Here is a 24,003-nt window from a genome sequence, read left to right as displayed (position 1 = left end):
TCAAGTCAAGGATGAGCAAGCCATCATCCAGTGGTAAACAAACTTCACTTAGATCACTGAAACCAGGTAATTTCCCTTGCTATAAATGTATAAATTGTCCACTTATGCACAGAGGTAATACATTTAATCATCCTCTTACACACAGACAATACAATATTAGTCAATACTTTACCTGTGACTCAGATTGGGTCATTTACATCCTATGGTGTCCTTGTCACCTATTATATGTGGGTGAAACCACTTGCGATTTTAAAACCAGATTAAATAACCATCGATATTCCATTAGAAAAAAGAAACGGGATTTGCCTGTAGCAAAACATTTTTTGGAACAAGGTCATACTGAGAAAGATTTAAAATTTATGATTTTGGAACATATTCCACCACCTTATAGGGGTGGCAACAGACATATATTGCTACACAAATGCAAATTGAAGTGGATGTGGACCTTATGGTCTCAATGTTTGAGTTTAATGTTGCTAGGGCTAATCTTTGACTTTGTCCTTTTAAGTTTTATTCATTCTCCTAGCAATGACCTCCTCTCCTTATATTTATGTGTTATGTGATACATTCATATTTGCATAAATTTATATTTATAAATATATATAATATATATATTTATTTTCTCTTCAGATTATAATGTGATTGCAAGTCCACCACGGACCATATACGATCAATTCGACCCTTATGAAATAGAAGATGGAAGCTATACTTATTTCATTCATTATGTCCTGTGACAAGTATTTATGTATTTATCTTTGAGATTGTATTGCTTATTGTATGCAATTGAGCTGCAGTAGAATTCCAACACCATTGTGTAGCCCTTATGTTCATATACTGTTGTGGAATTACCCATTGGGGTTCGATACACGATTGTTGGTTGTATTGGTCGACGATACACACGGGAGGGCGATATGGTCGTTCCACCAACCTTGGTGTTGGGTATCATTGGTCACATAACAGTGACCTTGAATCCCCCCCCCCCCTCGTGTGAACTCCTTTTTTTATGTCCACCTATATATTATAAAGATACTATCCTTAAAATAAAAAGAAACTTTCTTACCTTGTTGAAAGTTTGACAAGGATATAACAAACCTGATGTACTTAGATTTGAGTTCTGACCAGTCTTTTACTGCTTCTCTCTTGCATATGCATTAATATTTATAGGTTTATTTACCTTTCTCTGATACTGATCCAGGACATTCTCGTGTATATATATATATATATATATATATATATATATATATATTATACATACCCGAATTTGGGTTTTGTTTTTTTTCATCATTCTATCTAACATGGGTTTAATTAGACAAAAATAGAAAAATAGAGACCTCCAGCTCACCTTGTATAGCAGATTTGGATCATCTCGCACGGATCCTCGTGTCGGCACACGGTAGGTAGACAGTAATAGAAACAAGAGGATTTCGATCCAGCGTGGATTTGTGAAATAAGATGGAACGAAGTTCCAAGTTTAATGAAAAAATTATATTAAAAAAGAAAAACACCAGGATAGAAGCTTAAAAGTGTGCAATCCTGGTAGTGTGAGGAAAAAATATCTGTAGTAAATAAAGCCTACGCGTTTCAGACGCTACACGCGTCCTTAGTCATGGCTGATGACTAAGGACGCGTGTAGCGTCTGAAACGCGTAGGCTTTATTTACTACAGATATTTTTTCCTCACACTACCAGGATTGCACACTTTTAAGCTTCTATCCTGGTGTTTTTCTTTTTTAATAGAATTTTTTCATTAAACTTGGAACTTCGTTCCATTTTATTTCACAAATCCACGCTGGATCCAAATCCTCTTGTTTCTATGGGTTTAATTAGACTGTTTTAGTTCATATTTGTACTTATGTACAGATCTTGTATAGTTTATTAAACATTATTTGTTACCTGTAACATGGCAACGGCATGCGCGTTGAATGTCGGCGAGGCTTGTGTACCAACGATATGTATCTTAGCAATTTGTTACATGCGTCACTTCTGGTCTCCGCCAGTCGGACGCATGCACGTTTGAAGTTGATGGACGCCGTGAGCGGTGAGCATTAATTGAATATCTAATATATGAAATTTATATCATGGTCCTGATTGGGAAGTGGTCATGCATCCCTAATTTGCAACACAGCTTCTTGAATATTCAGTCATCATATAAGTCCGTCTATATTAGGTCTTTTTGTCAAATGTATTATTTTTTTATTTCTTTGGTATGTCACTTTTCACTTTTGTATCAATGTTTTACATTTTTTGATACCTCAAACATGATTTTACACTTAGCTTTATGCTTTATACTTTTTTAATTATTTAAATTACTCTAATGAGATTGATTGCTTTGCTTTTGACACATGCTTTATGTACCTTGACTTGTGTATGTCTCACCATGCTTGAAAAAATTCCTAATGTTGGACTGAAACGTTGAACTTTTTTATGTTGGCTTGAATAAAACCACAGTTTTTTTTCACTTACTTCATTGGAGTGCTGCAAGATTTATTTTTTGTATTATATATATATATAATCTAAATATTCCAATATACGGCCAGAGAATAGCTGACACACACGCACACACGCACACACACACACACACACACACACACACACACACACACACACACACACACACACACACACACACACATACACACACACACACACACACACACACACACAAACACACACACACACACACACACACACACACACACACACACACACACACACACACACACTATGATGTATTGTGCAGATTCTGTCACTTTTACATAAAGTAAACTGCTTGATTGTGTCTAGACTATCACTTGATATTATCTATGTTCTGTCTTTCTCAGCACTAGTTTTATGACATACATAACAATGTTTTTTTATAGAAACAGTGGGAGGGTTCCTCCAGCTCACCTTATCACAGATGTGTTGTATCATTCGCGCACGGGTCCTCGTGTCGGTACACGTATGAACATAGAAAAAGGTGGAAATTGAATCCAGCGCTGAGTCCTTTTGAGTCTATTTAAAATAGGAAGCTTCTTCCAAGTTTTATTAACAAAGAGGTTAAAACAACAAACATGGTAAGTACGGGTATTCCCAGGGTACAAATAGAGGGATTTAGCAGTGTGAGCGGTGCCTACGCGTTTCTGACGCCAACTGCGTCCTTAGTCATGGCTTCTGGTGTGTCTCGCTCGCAGTCTAGGAATTTATATCCGGTCTATTTTTAGCAACAGTTGATTGCGGTTCAAGTAGGGAACTCTCTGGAACGCAAATCATTTCCTGTATCACAAACAGAAAATTTAGTCGAACGGGTGAACATAATCTTTACCACTTATTCTTCAGGTAAGTAATTTTTGTTTCTTTCCTTATTGTTATTATGTGATTCTGTAAAGATGTTGTTAACTGTATAACTAAATTATCGCTGGAGTTTGTGATCTTCAAAAAGGATATTATAAAAATATCGTCCTTTGTTGTAATTTAGTACCGGGAATATTGACTGGTTGAAAACAAATGTGAGTGTGCGTAACGTGAGTATAAAAATTACTGGTTCTGTGGGAGATGCTGTTCGGGAAAAGTTATACTGTATCAATTGTGTAAGATATAATTTTTACTATATTGTACATTATAATTATATAAAATATAATTTATTCTATGTTGTACATTATAACTTGGTGTCCGATAGTGTATTTAATTGTCTGAATTCTTTTGATATATATCCGATATGTGTCCGATCTGTGTCCGATATGTGTCCGATGCTTTCAAGCAGCCATCGAAAAGGACTTGCAGCATTTATTGGACACTCAGAATAATCAAAAAGAAACAACGAATTTTCCTGCAAAATTGAGGAAGGCAGCTGTAATGGATCTGCCAGGCACTACGTCTGTGGAGACTCCCAGGGTTAATCAGTCGACACCTGAGGCCAGACCTCTTAGACTGACACCGGCTCCCACCAATCAGGGTGGCAGGCTCAGGAGTGGGAGAGCCTATCACGGCCTGGTCAGTCAGAGTTAGCTCCGCCCCCTGTCCATTTATACCTGCAGTTTTCTCTTCCTCATTGCTTGTTATTCTTTTGGATTCCTGGCCCCTCTGCTGCTTGCTCCAGCCTGCTTCTGCCGTGCTTCTGCCTTGCTGCAATTCCCCTTGTCTTGCTTTGCTTTGCCCCTGGCTTGCTTCTGTCCCCGTGCCCGCTCGGGTTACTCACTTCGTCCTGGTCCTGACTGTTCGTTCGCCGCTCCGTTTCCTCGTGGCGTTCCGTGGCTACTGCCCCTTCCCTTGCGTGTTCCCTGTTTGTTTTCCTGTGCACTTAGACAGCGTAGGGACCGCCGCCCAGTTGTACCTCGTCGCCTAGGGCGGGTCGTTGCAAGTAGGCAGGGACAGGGCGGTGGGTAGATTAGGGCTCACTTTCCCTTCACCTCCTTCCTGCCATCACAGAATAACAAGCCCTTACCTAGTCTACCATTTCTCCTACGCTGTCGCTATCATGGACCCCCTTGAGACCCTGACCCAGCAGATGCAGGGCCTCTCCCTACAGGTCCAGGCCCTGGCCCAAAGGGTTGGGCGCACCACCTCACCTCTAGAACCCGACCTCAAGTTACCTGACCGGTTTTCAGGGGACCGTAAGACGTTTCTCTCCTTCCGGGAGAGTTGCAGACTATATTTCCGCCTTAAGCCCCACTCCTCAGGTTCCGAGAACCAGCGGGTGGGTATCATCATATCCCGACTCCAGGAAGGGCCCCAAGAGTGGGCCTTCTCCTTGGCTCCTGACGCCCCTGAACTTTCCTCTGTTGATCGTTTTTTCTCTGCCCTCGGACTCATTTACGACGAGACTGACAGGACTGCTTTAGCCGAGAGTCAGCTGGTGACCTTACGTCAGGGTAGGAGACCGGTTGAGGAGTACTGTTCTGATTTTAGGAAGTGGTGCGTAGCTTCTCAGTGGAACGATCCGGCCCTAAGGTGCCAGTTTAGGTTAGGATTATCTGACGCCCTGAAGGATCTGCTGGTTAGCTACCCCTCGTCTGACTCCCTTGACCAGGTTATGGCCCTAGCAGTACGACTTGACCGACGTCTCAGGGAACGTCAGCTAGAACGCTTCAGTGTGCTCCCCTCTGACTTTTCTGCGATCCCCCCCGAGGTCCCGCCTCCTCGCCCCTCCACGGAGGACTCGGAGGTACCTATGCAACTCGGGGCCTCCATGTCCCCTCGACAACGTAGGGAGTTTCGCAGAATGAACGGTCTCTGCTTCTACTGTGGGGACGACAAGCATCTACTGAACACCTGTCCCAGGCGCAAGAATAAGAAGCCGGAAAACTTCCGCGCCTAAGTGATCATCGGGGAGGTCACTTGGGCGCACAGGTATTTCCCGTTAATGTGAAACGCAATAAAATTTTGCTTCCCTTTCAGGTCTTGTTTGCTGGCCGGTCTGCCACGGGCAGTGCTTTCGTGGATTCTGGCTCATCTGCTAATATCATGTCTGTGGAATTTGCTATGTCTCTAAAGATGCCTTGTATTGATTTACCGTATCCTATCCCTGTAGTAGGTATCGACTCAACTCCCCTTGCTAATGGTTATTTTACTCAGCATACTCCTGTTTTTGAACTCCTGGTTGGCTCCATGCATTTGGAGCAGTGCTCTGTACTGGTGATGCAGGGATTATCGTCTGATCTGGTATTAGGTCTTCCCTGGTTGCAGTTGCATAATCCCACGTTTGATTGGAATACTGGGGATCTCACCAAATGGGGTAATGAATGTCTTATGTCATGTCTTTCTGTTAACTCTATTTCTCCCCGGGAGGAGGTAAACACGCTTCCTGAGTTTGTTCAGGACTTCGCCGATGTGTTTTCTAAGGAGGCCTCCGAGGTGTTGCCCCCCCATAGAGATTACGATTGCGCTATCGATTTGGTGCCTGGTGCCAAGCTTCCTAAGGGTAGGATATTTAATCTTTCATGTCCTGAACGTGAAGCCATGAGGGTGTATATCCAGGAATGCCTGGCCAAGGGTTTCATTCGCCCCTCTACTTCTCCTGTAGGTGCTGGCTTCTTCTTCGTGGGGAAGAAGGATGGTGGTCTTAGGCCGTGCATTGATTATCGTAACCTGAATAAGGTCACTGTAAGGAACCAGTACCCACTTCCTTTGATTCCGGATCTTTTTAATCAGGTTCAGGGAGCCCAATGGTTTTCTAAGTTCGATCTACGGGGGGCATATAACCTTATCCGCATCAAAGAGGGGGATGAGTGGAAAACTGCGTTCAACACACCCGAGGGTCATTTCGAATACCTCGTCATGCCCTTTGGGTTGTGTAACGCCCCTGCTGTCTTCCAGAATTTTATTAATGAAATCCTGAGAGAGTACCTGGGTAATTTTCTTGTTGTGTACCTTGATGACATACTGGTGTTTTCCAAGGACTGGTCCTCTCACGTGGAGCATGTCAGGAAGGTGCTCCAGGTCCTTCGGGAGAATAATCTGTTTGCTAAGACTGAAAAATGTGTCTTTGGGGTACAGGAGATACCATTTTTAGGGCAAATCCTCACTCCTCATGAATTCCGCATGGACCCTGCCAAGGTTCAAGCTGTGGCGGAATGGGTCCAACCTGCCTCCCTTAAGGCGTTACAGTGTTTTTTAGGGTTCGCCAACTATTACAGGAGATTTATTGCCAACTTCTCGGTCGTCGCTAAGCCTCTTACGGACCTTACCCGCAAGGGTGCTGATGTCCTCCATTGGCCCCCTGAGGCCGTCCAGGCCTTTGAGACTCTCAAGAAGTGCTTTATCTCGGCCCCCGTGCTGATTCAGCCCAACCAAGAGGAGCCATTTATTGTGGAGGTTGACGCTTCCGAGGTGGGAGTGGGGGCCGTCTTGTCCCAGGGTACCAGCTCCCTCACCCATCTCCGCCCCTGTGCTTACTTCTCTAGGAAGTTTTCGCCCACGGAGAGTAACTATGATATTGGCAACCGCGAACTTCTAGCCATTAAATGGGCTTTTGAGGAGTGGCGGCACTTCCTGGAGGGGGCCAGACACCAGGTAACGGTCCTCACGGATCACAAGAATCTGGTTTTCCTAGAATCGGCCCGGAGGCTTAATCCTAGACAAGCTCGGTGGGCACTATTCTTTACCAGATTTAATTTCTTGGTTACCTATAGGGCTGGGTCCAAGAATATTAAGGCTGATGCTCTGTCACGTAGTTTCATGGCCAATCCTCCTTCCGAGAAGGATCCCGCTTGTATTTTACCCCCTGGTATAATCGTCTCTGCCACGGATTCTGATTTAGCTTCTGATATCGCGGCTGATCAGGGTGCAGCTCCCGGGAACGCCCCTGGGGACAAACTGTTTGTTCCCCTGCAATACCGGCTGAGGGTACTCAGGGAAAACCATGACTCCGCTCTATCTGGTCATCCTGGCATCTTGGGCACCAAACACCTCATTACCAGAAACTATTGGTGGCCTGGGTTGCCTAAAGATGTTAGGGCTTACGTCGCCGCTTGTGAGGTTTGCGCTAGGTCCAAAACCCCTAGGTCCCGACCTGCGGGCCTACTACGTCCCTTGCCCATTCCCCAGAGACCTTGGACCCATATCTCCATGGATTTTATCACCGATTTGCCTCCATCTCAGGGCAAGTCGGTGGTGTGGGTGGTAGTCGACCGCTTCAGCAAGATGTGCCACTTTGTGCCCCTTAAGAAGCTACCTAACGCCAAGACGTTAGCTTCTTTGTTTGTGAAACACATCCTGCGTCTCCATGGGGCCCCAGTCAATATCGTTTCGGACAGAGGGGTACAATTTGTTTCCTTATTTTGGAGAGCCTTTTGTAAAAAGTTGGAGATTGATCTGTCCTTCTCCTCCGCCTTCCATCCCGAAACTAACGGCCAAACGGAAAGGACCAACCAATCCCTGGAACAATATTTAAGGTGTTTCATCTCTGACTGTCAATTCGATTGGGTCTCATTCCTTCCCCTTGCTGAATTTTCCCTGAATAACCGGGTCAGTAACTCGTCAGGGGTCTCCCCGTTTTTCTGTAATTTCGGGTTTAACCCAAGGTTCTCCTCCGTCTCCCCTGGTTGTTCCAATAATCCTGAGGTAGAGGATGTTCATCGGGAACTGTGCACTGTCTGGGCCCAGGTTCAGAAGAACCTAGAGGCGTCCCAGAGCGCACAAAAGATTCAGGCAGATAGTAGACGTTCTGCTAACCCCCGGTTTGTCGTCGGGGATTTGGTCTGGTTGTCGTCCAGGAACTTGCGCCTTAAGGTCTCGTCCAGGAAGTTTGCTCCCCGATTTATTGGGCCTTATAAGGTCATTGAAGTCCTCAACCCTGTATCCTTCCGTCTGGAGCTGCCCCCATCCTTCCGCATACACGACGTCTTTCATGCCTCCCTCCTTAAACGCTGCTCCCCGTCCTGGTCCCCCTCTAGGAAACCTCCTGTTCCCGTTCTCACCCCTGAGGGGGTGGAATTCGAGGTGGCCAAGATTGTGGACAGTAGGATGATCCAGGGCTCCCTCCAGTACCTGGTCCATTGGAGAGGATACGGGCCGGAGGAGAGGACTTGGGTACCTGCTCGAGATGTTCACGCTGGGGTATTGGTCAGGAGGTTCCACCTTCTCTTCCCCACTAAACCGGGTCCTCTTAGTAAGGGTCCGGTGGCCCCTCATAAAAGGGGGAGTACTGTAATGGATCTGCCAGGCACTACGTCTGTGGAGACTCCCAGGGTTAATCAGTCGACACCTGAGGCCAGACCTCTTAGACTGACACCGGCTCCCACCAATCAGGGTGGCAGGCTCAGGAGTGGGAGAGCCTATCACGGCCTGGTCAGTCAGAGTTAGCTCCGCCCCCTGTCCATTTATACCTGCAGTTTTCTCTTCCTCATTGCTTGTTATTCTTTTGGATTCCTGGCCCCTCTGCTGCTTGCTCCAGCCTGCTTCTGCCGTGCTTCTGCCTTGCTGCAGTTCCCCTTGTCTTGCTTTGCTTTGCCCCTGGCTTGCTTCTGTCCCCGTGCCCGCTCGGGTTACTCACTTCGTCCTGGTCCTGACTGTTCGTTCGCCGCTCCGTTTCCTCGTGGCGTTCCGTGGCTACTGCCCCTTCCCTTGCGTGTTCCCTGTTTGTTTTCCTGTGCACTTAGACAGCGTAGGGACCGCCGCCCAGTTGTACCTCGTCGCCTAGGGCGGGTCGTTGCAAGTAGGCAGGGACAGGGCGGTGGGTAGATTAGGGCTCACTTTCCCTTCACCTCCTTCCTGCCATCACAGCAGCTAAAACCCTCCAGGACAACAAGGACTTAATTATCAAAATGTCGGACAAAGGTGGTAGTATCACCATAATGAATAAGGAGGATTACAAAACACAGATTAAAGACCTACTATCTGATCAAGACACTTATGAAATATTAGAGTATAATCCTACAGCGAAATTCCAAAAAGAAATTAAAAATGTAATATACACAGGATTGCAAAACGGCTCATTGACACAAAAACAATCTGACTATATGTATATGGACCACCCAATCATACCCATTATGCATGCCCTCCCTAAAACCCACAAGAATATAATTCCCCCCCCCAATGAGACCTATCGTGTCCAGTATAGGTTCCCTCCTTGAAAAAACATCAGAGTGGCTTGATTCCTTGTTACAGCCAATAGCCCAAAACACTCCGGGTTCCCTAAGAGACACAGCTGATGTGCTTCGTGCTTTTCACAATGAAATATGGCTAAATAATTACACGTGGTTAACATGTGATGTAACATCATTGTACACAAGCATTCCTCATCACATAGCCCATTCATCTGTGCAACATCATTTGACCGTACATAGTAACTACAGTGACCAACTTCAGACATTTATTTTAGAAGTGCTGATGTTCTTAATGACTCACAATTATTTTCAGTTTGACAGTACTTTTTACTTGCAATAAAGAGGGGTTTCGATGGGTGCGAAATTCTCCCCTTCTTTAGCCAACCTAGTGATGGCATGGTGGGAAGAAACTTCTATTTTCTCCATGTCCAATCCATTTGGGGACAACATACACTGGTATGGCAGATACATAGACGATCTCTTGTTCATTTGAAACGGGGACGTATCTGCTATACCGGATTTCGTTCGTTTTTTGAACTCCAATACATAGAATCTCAAATTCACGTATGCTCATGATAAAAACAGTATTGTCTTCCTGGATTTGGAATTAACAGGAGTAGAAAACTTAGCAATACAATCAAAAACGTTCAGAAAGCCCACAGCCGGCAATACAATTTTGCATGCCGGTAGTAATCATGCTAAGCAAACCATCACTTCTATCCCAGTGGGTGAACTATACAGAGCCAAACGAAATTGCAGTTCAGACAAACAATTCAAAATAGAACAGCAACAAATCCATAACAGATTGTGCAATAGAGGATACCCACAATGGTCATTAAAAAGAGCAACCAACATCACCTCCAAGAAAACTAGAGATGTCCTCCTATAACAGAAACACATAAGTCCCGGTTCAGAACCTAACAAACCGACTTTGGTTCTAGAACAAAGTAATCAATTTAATGACATAAAAAGGATTGTTACAAAACGTCTACCCATGCTCATGGAAGATGACATCTTAGCAGACATTCTTAACCCCTTCCCGCAAAATCACGTACAGTTACGTCATGGGAGATGGACTGTTCCCGCATCTCGACGTAACTGTACGTCATGGAGATGAAGCTGGCTCAGGAGTTGAGCCAGCGACAGTCACCGCCGGGTGACAGCTGTATGTTACAGCTGGCACCCTGAGGTATCGGTCAGGACCGGAGCTAGCCTCCGATCCGACCGATTAACCCCTCACATGCTGCGTTGAATAGCGATCGCAGCATGTGAGGAGTTTATAGCCATCGGCACCCCAGCAACGTGATCGCTGGGTTGCCGGTGGCTGCAAAGGCGATCGGAGGGCTAATGCTTACCTCCCGGTCCGCCAGCAACGGAATCCTCCTATGCCCCGTCGTCGGCGGGGCCCAGGAGGCTTCCGGTACCATCAGAAGCTGAGCCGGCGTCATCAGCAGTGGGTGTCCGCTGTATGTTACAGCGGATACCCCGATCTATCGCCAGGAACTGGAGCTAGCTCCGATTCCTGGCATTAACCCCTTCGATGCAGCGATGCATTGTGATCGCTGCATCCTAGAGGTTTGTAGCAAATCGGCAGCCTTGCCACGCGATGGCAAGGCTGGCGACTGCTACCATGGCAACAGGAGCCCTAACAATGGACTCCTGTCTGCCATTACGTAAGCTGATTAGGCCCCGCCCAGAGGCGGAGCCTGATTGGCTTGCTGTCAGTGAACAACTGACAGTTCTAATACATTGCACTACATAGGTAGTGCAATGTATTAGAACATCAAACAAACTGTTGGACCTTCAAGTCCCCTAGTGGGACTAAAGAAAAGTGTCAAAAAAAGTGTCAAAAAAGTAAAAATAAAAGTTGTAAAAAATACAATAAAAGTTTCAAATAATAACACAAAACACAATCGCCCTTTTTCCCTTATCAAGTCATTTATTATTGAAAAAAATAATAAAGCCATACATATTTGGTATCGCTGCGACCGTAACGACCTGATCTATAAAATTATTATGTTATTTATTCCGCACAGTGAACGCCGTAAAAAAAAAACCTCAAAAATACTGACATAATTGCTATTTTTTGGTCACTTTGTCTTCCAAAAATTGAAATAAAAAGTGATCAAAAAGTCGCATGTACCTAAAAATGGTACCTATAAAAACTATAACTCATCTCGCTAAAAACAAGCCCTCATACAGCTCCGTCGACGAAAAATTTAAAACCGTTATGGCTCTCACAACTTGGCGACAGAAAAAATCCATTCTCTTTACAAAAGTTATTTTATTGTGCAAAAAGTTGTAAAACATAAAAAGTGCTATAAATTAGGTATTACCGGAATCGTACTGACCCGCAGAATAAAGCTAACATGTAATTTATAACGCGTGGGGAACGCTGTATAAAAAGAACTAAAAAAATATGCCAGAATTGCTGTTTTTTGGTCACCTTGCCTCCCAAAAAAAAAGGATAACAAGTGATCAAAAAGTCGCGTGTACCCCAAAATGGTACCAATAAAAACTACAGCTCGTCACACAAAAAAAAAACAGCCCTCATACCACTACGTCTATGAAAAAATAAAATTAGTCAAGGCACCAATAAGCCAGGAAATAAAAATATGCAGTTGTGCCGGCCCGAGGGGAACGTTTCTTCTGTTTCAAGTGGCGAATTATCAAGGCCCCTAAAATTAGGGATCCAGGAATGGGAGGGCCCAAACATATCTGCTGGAAGTGAGGGCGCCCGTATTATACCAGGACAACACTTTCCCAGCAAAATTCCCCAAACTTCAAAAGGTGCGGAGTGCGGACCAAAATGGGGATAAGTAAAGACCATTTATTAGTGCAACACCGGCCTGTGCAGAAAGGATTGTGTCACAGCATAACACACATCTATGGATTATTTTATTGTTTTTTTTTACCCCACTATACCACCTGACTATGCCCCTTATATACTCCGCCCGCCTTACATGTGCCCCCACATTATAAACGGAAACACCAGTAAGACACCAAACAAAACTACTACAAGCAAAATCCACGCTCCAAAAGCCAAATGGCGCTACCTCCCTTCTGAACCCTACAGTGTGCCCAAACAGCAGTTTACTTCCACATATATGGCATCACCATACCGGGGAGAACCCTTTTAACAATTTTTGGGGTGTGTGTCTCCAGTGGCACAAGCTGGGCGCCACATATTGGCATATCTATTGAAAAACCATTTTCACTCTCCAATATCACGTGCACACCAATTTCTGCCAATCACCTGTGGGGTTAATATGCTCACTACACCCCTAGGTGAATACCTTGAGGGGTGTAGTTTCCAAAATGGGGTCACTTCTGGGGGGGATCCACTGTTTTGGTCCCACAGGGACTTTGCAAATGCGACATAGCGCCCAGAAACCAATCCAGCAAAATCTGTACTCCAAAAGCCAAATGGCGCTCCTTCCCTTCTGTGCCCTACTCTGTGCCTAAACAGCAGTTTATGACCACATATGTGGTATTGTCATACACAGGAGAAGTTGCTTTACAAGTGTTGGGGTGCTCTTTTACATTTATTTGTTGAGAATATGAAACATTTTCAGCTAAAACTACGTCTTATTGAAGAAAAAGGATTTTTTTTATTTTCACTGCACAATTCTAATAAAATCTATGAAACACCTGTGGGGTCAAAATGCTCACTACACCCCTAGATGGATTCCTCAAGGGGTGTAGTTTCGTGAATCGAGTCACTTTTGGGGAGTTTCCACTGTACTGGCACCTTAGGAGCTTTGCAAAAGTGACATGGTGTCAAGAAACCAACCAGCAAAATCTGTGCTCCAAAAGCCAAATGGCACTCCTTCTCTTCTGATCCTTGCCGTGTGCCCAAACAGCAGTTTATAACCACAAATGGGGTATTGCCGTACTCCAGAGAAGTTGCTTTACAAATGTTGGGGTTCTTTTATTCCTTTATTTGTTGAGAAAATGAAAAATGTTGAGCTAAAGCTACGTCTTATTGGAAAAAAAGGATTTTTTTTATCTTCACTGCCCAATTCTAATAAAATCTATGAAACCCCTGTGGGTTCAAAATGCTCACTACACCCCTAGATGGATTCTTCAAGGGGTGTAGTTTCCTAAATGGGGTCACTTTTTTGGTGTTTTCACTGTTTTGGTCCCTTAGGGGCTTTGCAAATGCGACGTGGTCTCCGCAAACCATTCCTGCTAAATTTGAGCTCCAAAAGCCAAATGGCGCTCTTTCCCTTCTAACCTCCGCCGTGTGTCCAAAAAGCCGTTTATGACCACATGTGGGGTATTGTTTTACTCGGGAGAAATTGCTTTACAAAAGTAGTGGTGCATTTTCTCCTTTTAGTCCTTGTGGAAATTAGAAAAAATTAGCTAAACCTTCATTTTCTTTGAAAGAATGTAGATTTTCATTTTCACGGCCTACTTCCAATAATTTCTGCAAAAAACCTGCGGGGTCAAAATGCTCACTATACCCCTAGATAATTTCCTCAAGGGGTATATTTTCCAAAATGGTGTCACTTTTGGGGGATTTCCACTGTTTTGGTGCCGCAAGAGCCTTTCAGACCCGACATGGAGCCTAAAATATTTTCTAATAATAAGGAGGCCCCAAAATCCTCTAGGTGCTCCTTTGCTTCTGAGGCCGGTGCTTCAGCCCATTACCGCACTAGGGCCACATGTGGGGTATTTCTAAAAACTGCAGAATCTGGGCAATAGATATTGAGTTGTGTTTCTCTGGTAAAACTTTCTGCGTTACAAAAAAAATAGATGAAAAATGAATTTCTGCAAAAAAAAAAAGAAATTTGAACATTTCACATCTACTTTGCCTTAATTCCTGTGAAACATCTAAAGGGTTAAGAAACTTTCTAAATGCTGTTTTGAATACTTTGAGGGGTGAAGTTTTTAAAATGGGGTGACTTATCGAGGGTTTCTAATATATAAGGCCCTAAAATCCACTTCACATCTGAACTGGCCCCTGTAAAAAAAGCCTTTTGAAATTTTCTTGAAAATGTGAGAAATTGCTGCTAAAGTTCTAAGCCTTGTGATGTCATAGAAAAATAAAAGGATGTTCAAAAAACGATGCCAATCTAAAGTAGACATATGGGGGATGTTAATTAGCAACAATTTTGTGTGGTATAACTGCCTGTCTTACAAGCAGATACATATAAATTTAGAAAAATGCAAATTTTTGCAATTTTTTGCTACATTTTGGTGTTTTTCACAATTAAATACTTAATGTATCGAGCAAATTTTGCCAGTAACATAAAGTCCAATGTGTCACGAGAAAACAATCTCAGAATCGCTTGGATAGGTAAAAGCATTCCGGAGTTATTACCACATAAAGTGAAACATGTCAGATTTGAAAAAATTGGCTGTGTCCTGAAGGCCAAAACAGGCTGTGTCTTGAAGGGGTTTAAGAGGGTTGTAGATTCGTAGCACATAAAGCCCCCTCTCTTGGTGGCTCCCTCTCTCCCTCTTTCTTCAGTTCCAATGTATCCAAAACCACATGGTTAGAACACAAAGGATTCTTTAAATGCAGTAATAAACCTTGCAAAGTATGTCTGTATGCAACCCCAAAAAAAGTGTTCCTGGATTCAACAAACACTAATACCTTTACAGTTAATAATTACATTAATTGTAACTCGGAATCCGTGATATATATCATAGAATGCACACAATGCAATCTTAAATACATAGGTTGCACAAACCGCAAATTAAAAACTAGAATACTGGAACATCTAGGTTATATTCGGAACCCGAATATACTGAATATATCAAATGCGGCAAAACATTTTATTCATCATCACAATAGATCAACTAATAGCTTTATTTGTTATGCCATTGAAAAAATTCATACCCCTAAGAGGGGAGGGGATATTAAACATAAGACACACACAAGAGAGGCATATTGGATATATAGACTTCGAACACGAGTACCCAACGGCCTCAACTTAAGAAAATAACTAATGTTCCATTATTGAACTACATACATAAGTATTCCTGATCCAATGCACTCATAAAACAACTAGTGATTGACTTAAGAGCCTATCTAGTTCATAAACACACTAGAATTAGGTTAACAACCCAGAGACTGACTAGTAGCAGAATGTAATATAGTCTCTAAATATATCTTTAACATCTTATTGTGGTGACAGGCAGAGATCATTGAACAAATATAAAGCAATAGAAAACAATGCATTAAAAGGGATCTCCCATCCATCAAATGTGTCATAACCATCATATTATTAATATTTTTCTGTATTGCTAAAATCGGTACCTACATTGTCTCTTAAATCCCACAAGGTTGTTAGATTGGACACTTGAAAACAAAGGAAACAAAGGAAACAGTTCACTAAAACTTCTCCAATTATATATCCTATTCCATTAAACGTCCATATACATATATTAAAAGAATTTAGATAATAAAATGTACCATCGGACACATATCGGATATATATCAAAAGAACTCAGACAATTAAATACACTATTTAGCCATATTTCATTGTGAAAAGCACGAAGCACATCAGCTGTGTCTCTTAGGGAACCCGGAGTGTTTTGGGCTATTGGCTGTAACAAGGAATCAAGCCACTCTGATGTTTTTTCAAGGAGGGAACCTATACCGGACACGATAGGTCTCATTGGGGGGGGGAATGATATTCTTGTGGGTTTTAGGGAGGGCATGCATAATGGGTATGATTGGGTGGTCCATATACATATAGTCAGATTGTTTTTGTGTCAATGAGCCGTTTTGCAATCCTGTGTATATTACATTTTTATAGGATTATACTCTAATATTTCATAAGTGTCTTGATCAGATAGTAGGTCTTTAATCTGTGTTTTGTAATCCTCCTTATTCATTATGGTGATACTACCACCTTTGTCCGACATTTTGATAATTAAGTGCTTGTTGTCCTGGAGGGTTTTAGCTGCCTTCCTCAATTTTGCAGGAAAATTCGTTGTTTCTTTTTGATTATTCTGAGTGTCCAATAAATGCTGCAAGTCCTTTTCGATGGCTGCTTGAAAGCATCGGACACAGATCGGACACATATCGGATATATATCAAAAGAATTCAGACAATTAAATACACTATCGGACACCAAGTTATAATGTACAACATAGAATAAATTATATTTTATATAATTATAATGTACAATATAGTAAAAATTATATCTTACACAATTGATACAGGAAAGAAACAAAAATTACTTACCTGAAGAAGAAGTGGTAAAGATTATGTTCACCCGTTCGACGAGATTTTCTGTTTGTGATACAGGAAATGATTTGCGTTCCAGGGAGTTCCCTAGTTGAACCGCAATCAACTGTTGCTAAAAATAGACCGGATATAAATTCCTAGACTGCGAGCGAGACACACCAGAAGCCATGACTAAGGATGCAGTTGGCGTCAGAAACGCGTAGGCACCGCTCACACTGCTAAATCCCTCTATTTGTACCCTGGGAATACCCGTACTTACCGTGTTTGTTGTTTTAACCTCTTTGTTAATAAAACTTGGAAGAAGCTTCCTATTTTAAATAGACTCAAAAGGACTCAGCGCTGGATTCAATTTCTACCTTTTTCAATGTTTTTTTATCTGTAGTATCTTAGGATGACCTGTGCGTGGTCTTCCGCGTGCTCTTCTGCGTGGTGGCTAGAATTGTTTTCCTGTTTTAAACAGCTTAATTCAAAACTGCTTGTGAGACATTTCTATACATGGAAACGTATTCTTAATTGATACAGTTATTTTAATACATTAATAAAAAACTATACACGTACTAAAATTTAATCTCAATTACTCTTATAGGTTATCGTTTGAGAATTCGGCCCAAGGCTGAAGCTGTACCCAATTGTCGTGTTGAACTGAAACAAAATGGCGAAGATAATTTTCTAATATTTGGTTGATCCTTTCCACTTGACCGTTAGACTGTGTGTAATAAGCAGAAGAAAAGTCTACATAGGGCTCTCCAGAACTTGGACGTCAACTGTACACCCTGTTCAGACACAATATGGAGGGGTAGTCCATGCAGACGAAAGATGTGCTCAATGAACAAACTTGCCAGACGAGGAGCCGAGGGAAGGCCAGTTAAAGGAATGAAATGTGCCTTCTTGGAAAAACGGTCAAGCATGACCCAGACAGTAGTACATCCAGCAGAAGAGGGAAGATCAGTGATAAAGTCCATGGCGATGTGTTGCCAGGGAGAATCAGGCACTGGCAAAGGTTGGAGCGGACCAGCAGGTTTGGAATGAGAGGATTTGTTTAAACATAGTACATACGTCTTTAGGTACCGAGGGACACCAATAACGATGAGCAATAAAGTCTCGAGTGTTACGGACACCAGAGTGCCCAGCCAGTTTTTATGAATTATGCCCCCAGCGAAGAATCTTTTTCCTGTCAGCAGGACAGACAAAAATCTTTCCAGGAGGGATGCCCCTCATCTGTAGAGGGTTTACAGCGACAATCCTAGAAGGATCAATAATGTGTTGAGGACTTTCTTCAGAGTCGTCAGTCTCAAATGACCGGGACAGGGCATTGGCCTTAAAGGGGTTGTCCACTATTGAACAACTGATGACCTATACACTGCATAGGTCATCAGTATAACATCGGTATGGGTCCAACACCTGGACCCCGCACCGTTAAGACGCTCTGGCTGCCCCTGGGACCCGGATGTTATGGCCAATTATGCGATGTATGGAGCCGGAAGCAGTTGGCTTCGTACATAGCATAGTGGCCATGCTGCCGAACTGCAGCTCTGATACTATTCACTTGAATAGAAGCGGAGCTGCAGTACTGCAGCTCGGCCGCTATTCAGTGGCCGGAGCCAACTGCTTCCGGCATGTAAGTCCGGTGCTCGGAGGCAGCCGGTGCGGCTTAACTGTGTGGAGTCTGGGTGCCCGGTGGATAGGTCATCAGTTGTCCAGTAGTGGAATAACCTCTTTAATATTTTTGTCCGCAAGGCAGAAATGAAGAATGAATCAAAATCTGGTGAAGAACAGCGATCATCTCGCTTGATGAGGATTCAGTTTCTGTGCGGACTGCAAACATGTAAGATTTTTGTGATCTGTGAAGATGATGATGGGATGAGCAGCCCCCTCCAACCGTCTCCACTCCACTCTTCCAAGGCCAATTTGAAAGCGAGTAATTCTCGGTCCCCAATGGAGCAGCTGCGCTTAGCAAGAGGGAAGAGTTCAGAGAAAAATCCACATAATACTGCCTTACCCTTGGAATTCTTTTGAAACAGGAATGCTCCAGCACCAATGGAAGGGGCATCAACCTCCACGGAAAACTGTTGCATCACATCAGGACAGGGGCATAGATAGGGGGGGCAGGCGGGACATGTGCCCCGGGCGCAACTAGGTGGTAGGGAAGGGGGGTGGGCCGAAGAGAAGCTGATCGCTGCTGATAGGCGCCCCGTATGTCGGACACCTGCAGCAGCTTTAGGAAGAGCCAGGAAATTACGGCGTTCTGACTGGGGTCTGTGACGGCCAGGGAGTGGACCAGTCCAGTCACCTTACCTGTCACCTGACCTCACGTCAGTGAGATGAGGTCAGATGACTCAGGTCAGGGGACAGGTCCACTCCCGTGCTGCAGCCTTCCAGCTCTGCCTCTACTCTGTGCTCTGCTGTTACACACGCCGAGAAGCAGAGAGGAAGCTCCGCCCACAGCCCGTCCTGACCTGTGATGCTGTCAGCAAGGAGACACGGTGAGTGTCTAGTGTCTGTGTGTGTGTGTGTGTATGTGTGTGTAGTGTGTATACAGTGTGTGTCTCTGTGTTTGTATGTGTATATATTACAGTGTGTGTGTGTGTGTGTGTGTGTGTCTCTGTCTGTCTGTGTCTCTGCATGTGTTTGTCTCTTACATCTACTACATTATCTGTACTCAGAGAGTTATCACTGTGTTAGCTGTGATTTTACATAGGACTGCAGGCAACAGTTACTACATTATCTGTACTCAGAGAGTTATCACTGTGTGTTATCTGTGGTGTTACATAGGACTGCACGTAACATCTGCATTATCTGTGGTCTTACATAGGACTGCAGGCAACACTACTACATTATCTGTACTCAGAGAGTTATCACTGTGTGTTATCTGTAGTGTTACATAGGACTGCAGGTAACACCACTACATTATCTGTACTCAGAGAGTTATCACTATGTTATCTGTGGTGTTACATAGGACTGCAGGTAACACTACTACATTATCTGTACTCAGAGAGTTATCACTGTGTGTTATCTGTGGTGTTACATAGGACTGTAGGTAACATCTATATTATCTGTGGTCTTACATAGGGCTGCAGGCAACACTACCACATTATCTGTACTCAGAGAGTTATCACCGTGTTATCTGTGGTGTTACATAGGACTGCAGGTAACATCTGCTACATTATCTGTAATCAGAGAGTTATCACTGTGTTATCTGTGTTGTTATATAGGACTGCAGGTAACATCTACTACATTATCTGTGCTGTGTACATACAGTGAAGGAAGTAAGTATTTGATCCCTTGCTGATTTTGTAAGTTTGGCCACTGTCAAAGACATGAACAGTCTAGAATTTTTAGGCTAGGTTAATTTTACCAGTGAGAGATAGATTATATAAAAAAAGAAAAAGAAAATCACATTGTCAAAATTATATATATTTATTTGCATTGTGCACAGAGAAATAAGTATTTGATCCCCTACCAACCATTAAGAGTTCAGCCTCCTCCAGACCAGTTACACACTCCAAATCAACTTGGTGCCTGCATTAAAGACAGCTGTCTTACATGGTCACCTGTATAAAAGACTCCTGTCCACAAACTCAATTAATCAGTCTGACTCTAACCTCTACAACATGAGCAAGACCAAAGAGCATTCTAAGGATGTCAGGGACAAGATCATAGACCTGCACAAGGCTGGAATGGGCTACAAAACCATAAGTAAGACGCTGGGTGAGAAGGAGATAACTGTTGGTGCAATAGTAAGAAAATGGAAGACATACAAAATGACTGTCAATCGACATCGATCTGGGGCTCCATGCAAAATCTCACCTCGTGGGGTATCCTTGATCCTGAGAAAGGTGAGAGCTCAGCCGAAAACTACACGGGGGGAACTTGTTAATGATCTCAAGGCAGCTGGGACCACAGTCACCAAGAAAACCATTGGTAACACATTACGCCGTAATGGATTAAAATCCTGCAGTGCCCGCAAGGTCCCCCTGCTCAAGAAGGCACATGTACAGGCCCGTCTGAAGTTTGCAAATGAACATCTGGATGATTCTGAGAGTGATTGGGAGAAGGTGCTGTGGTCAGATGAGACTAAAATTGAGCTCTTTGGCATTAACTCAACTCGCCGTGTTTGGAGGAAGAGAAATGCTGCCTATGACCCAAAGAACACCGTCCCCACTGTCAAGCATGGAGGTGGAAACATTATGTTTTGGGGGTGTTTCTCTGCTAAGGGCACAGGACTACTTCACCGCATCAATGGGAGAATGGATGGAGCCATGTACCATCAAATCCTTCCCTCCCCAGGACATTAAAAATGGCTCGTGGCTGGGTCTTGCAGCACGACAATAACCCGAAACATACAGCCAAGGCAACAAAGGAGTGGCTCAAAAAGAAGCACATTAAGGTCATGGAGTGGCCTAGCCAGTCTCCAGACCTTAATCCCATCGAAAACTTATGGAGGGAGCTGAAGATCCGAGTTACCAAGCGACAGCCTCGAAATCTTAATGATTTACAGATGATCTGCAAAGAGGAGTGGGCCAAAATTCCATCTAACATGTGTGCAAACCTCATCATCAACTACAAAAAACATCTGACTGGTGTGCTTGCCAACAAGGGTTTTGCCACCAAGTATTAAGTCTTGTTTGCCAAAGGGATCAAATACTTATTTCTCTGTGCACAATGCAAATAAATATATATAATTTTGACAATGTGATTTTCTTTTTTTTTTTTTATATAATCTATCTCTCACTGGTAAAATGAACCTAGCCTAAAAATTCTAGACTGTTCATGTCTTTGACAGTGGGCAAACTTACAAAATCAGCAAGGGATCAAATACTTATTTCCTTCACTGTATGTGCCTGTGTGCATATATATGGGTCTGTTTGTGAATGTGTCTTTGTGCTTGTATATATGTGCCTTTTATGTATTTGCATATGTTCCTGTCTGTGTATTTATCTGCCGGTGTATGTGTGTGTATATGTGTCTGTACGTCTATATATTTACCTGTATGTATTTATTCCAGAATGTGTGTATGTATATTTTCCTGTATGTCTAAATATCTGTCTTTATGTATGTACAGTATATATGTTCCAGCGTGTCCATATATGTGGTTAATTTTTGGTGTGTGTAGGGGGCGGCAATAGAGCGTCCCACACAGGGCGCCATCCAAGCTAAGGCCGGCCCTGGATGTCACCAACCCTAGTCAGAAGGAACTCCATCGCTGCCTGCGCAGAATGACCTCCTCGGCTTCTCCGGTAAGTCACGCCAGGCATAGCGGAGAGTGGTAGCGGTAGGCTACCGCTCACCGGTCTGTTCACAGTGTGGCGCTAAGTACAAGGGGGGGAGTGTGGCGCTATTTACAAGGGGGGGGGGAGTGTGGCGGTATTTAAAAGGGGGGGAATGTGGCACTATTTACAAGGGGGGAGAGTGTGGCGCTATTTAAAAGGGGGGGGGGGAATGTGGCACTATTTACAAGGGGGGGGGGAGTGTGGCGCTATTTACAAAGGGGCAGCGGGCTGTGTGTGGCTCTATCTACAAGGGGAGGGGGTGTGCCGCTATCTACTAGGGGGGAAGCGGGCTGTGTGTGGCACTATCTACAAGGGGGGCTGTGTGGCGCTATTTATAAGGGGGGCTGTGTGTGTGCTATCTACAAGAGAGGGGCTGTGTGTGGCACTATCTACAGGGGGTAGTGTGTGGCCTCTTTAATTTATTTTCTTTTAATTTATTTTTATGTTAATTACATTATAGAACTATATCGCTTGTAAAATGTAGAAATGCTTTTATACTCGAGTTACATTAAAAAAATGGTGAAAAAAAATTACACCTCATTGATTGGTAGGAAAAGCAAACATAGCGAGGGGGAAGGAGATGTCGGGAAATAAGTTGGGGGGGGGGGGCGCCAATCTGAATCTTTGCCCCGGGTGCAGGAGAACCTAGCTACGCCTCTGCATCAGGATGATGAAGAACAGAGGCAGAAGTGAAGATGCTCTTGAGGCTGGAGAATGCCTACTCTGCCTCAGGGGTCCAGTCCTTAGCGTTTACTCCCTTCTTGGTAAGAGCTGAGATGGGAGCAGTAAGGGATGAGAAATTTGGGATGAACTGATGATATAAATGAGCAAATCCAAGAAATCTCAGTATATCTCGGAGACCTTGAAGTCGTGGCCACTCCAAGACGGACATCACTTTTTCCACATCCATTTGAAGACCACAATCAGAGACAATATAGCCCAGGAAGGGCAGGGATTTATTTTCAAATATGCACGTCTCGAGTTTAGCGTATAAGCGGTTCCCCCTTAACCGCAACAAGACTTGGCGTACATGCTTTCGATGCGTCGTCAGATCAGGTGAGTAGATAAAGATATCGTCCAGATAAACCACCACACAGACATACAGAAGATCATGGAAGATGTCAGTCACAAATTCTTGAAACACTGCTGGTGCATTACACAGTCCAAAGGGCATCATGAGATACTCGTAGTGAACATCTTGGGTGTTAAATGCGGTTTTCCATTAGTCACCCTTGCTGATACAGATCAGGGAGCAACTCAATAGGACAATCGTATGGACGATGAGAAGGAAGGACCTCTGCCTCCTCCTTGGTGAAGACATCCGCATAGCATACTGTGTAGGCAGTCCACAGAGTGACTGAGGCAGTGGAGAAATAACTGGACGAACCTGAGGCAGGCAGCATTGACGACATTGGGACCCCCATTGGCGGACCTCTCCGTAATTTCAATCAAGGACTGGAGCGTGCTGGCAAAGCCATGACAATCCCAGCAGGATGGGGTTAATAGCTTTTTATAGGATAGGATTAAAATCTATTAATTCAGAATGGAGGACTCCTATCTGTAGTCTCAGAGGTTTGGTGATAGACAGGATAGGGTCCGGTAGAGGTCATGCATCTACAGAAGTGACCACCAGAGGTTTCTCAAGAGGAACTGTGGCCAAGTGGAGACGGTCTACTAAGTCCTGCTGGATAAAGTTTGCAGCTGCCCCAGAATCCAAATAAGCAGGAACAGAGTGCGATCCTTCACTGGTGAAGATAGACACAGGAATAGAAACTCTGGGAGAGAATTTAGTAGTCAGCATCAATTCACCTAGGATTGTTTCTCCAATCCAGCCTAGGTGCTGGGGTTTCCCGGCTTCTGAGGGCATTGGCACACAAAATGTCCCTTGTGACCACAGTACAGACACAACCCAGTCGAACGTCTGCGCTGCCGCTCCTGGTCAGACAGTCTGAGTCTGTCTACTTACATTGGCTCCTCCGTACAACAGGATGGGGCAGTAGAGGCCT

The sequence above is a fragment of the Rhinoderma darwinii genome, chromosome 4, assembly GCF_050947455.1.
Source record: "Rhinoderma darwinii isolate aRhiDar2 chromosome 4, aRhiDar2.hap1, whole genome shotgun sequence".
In the NCBI taxonomy this organism is placed as follows: Eukaryota; Metazoa; Chordata; class Amphibia; order Anura; family Rhinodermatidae; genus Rhinoderma; species Rhinoderma darwinii.
This window is presented reverse-complemented; position numbering follows the sequence as displayed.